We start from the raw sequence: 578 nt of genomic DNA, 5'->3' as shown, positions 1-578 counted from the left end.
AGACGCCAGCCCCACCTCCCCGCCGTCACCTCTCCCACAGCACACGCGGCCCTCCTGGGAGCTGGGCGCGGGCACAGCACCGTCGACTCCGCCGCTAGCGGACGTGGTCTCACCAGGGTTCACGTGCCTGTTCTTAGGCATCCTCCGAGAAATCTGGTCACCTGAGGATTCAAAGAACCATCGGCACAGTCGCGACACCGAACTGTTTGTCACCCGAAAGAAACTCCTTGCACACCGTCCCGCAGAGGCAGAGGGGACCTCGGTGATTCCCACGCTGCCCCTGGGGGCCGGCGTTGCCCGCGAAGAGGAAACTGAGGCTGGGACCTATTGGACCCGCCCACAGGCACAGGGAGACTACGAGGCGGGGCAGGGACACTGTCTGGGGCCGAGGGGAGGCCACACATCCTGCTAAGGTGAGCCAGCCTCGGAGCTGCTTTTCCTTCCAACAGGAAGTCCTTGCGGAAACGTCTCAGGGGAAAAGCTCATGTTGGACTCCAGGAAACACCGATACAGCCAAAGAAAAACAGGAACACGTGCTTCCCGGAGGTGGCGCCAACAGAAACAGGGAAGAGACACTG

The 578-nt window shown here is 61.9% G+C and overlaps 1 pseudogene; it reads right to left on the bottom strand.

The window, feature by feature from the left end:
* LOC105816509 overlaps positions 1-141 on the bottom strand; it is a 19,183-nt pseudogene extending 19,042 nt beyond the window's left edge.
* Between the last annotated feature and the right edge of the window lie 437 nt (positions 142-578).

This window comes from Propithecus coquereli, unplaced genomic scaffold (assembly GCF_000956105.1).
Source record: "Propithecus coquereli isolate 6110/MARCELLA unplaced genomic scaffold, Pcoq_1.0 Scaffold377, whole genome shotgun sequence".
Lineage (NCBI taxonomy): Eukaryota > Metazoa > Chordata > Mammalia > Primates > Indriidae > Propithecus > Propithecus coquereli.
Note: the sequence above shows the minus strand (reverse complement) of the source record. Positions and strands in the feature narration are given on the sequence as shown.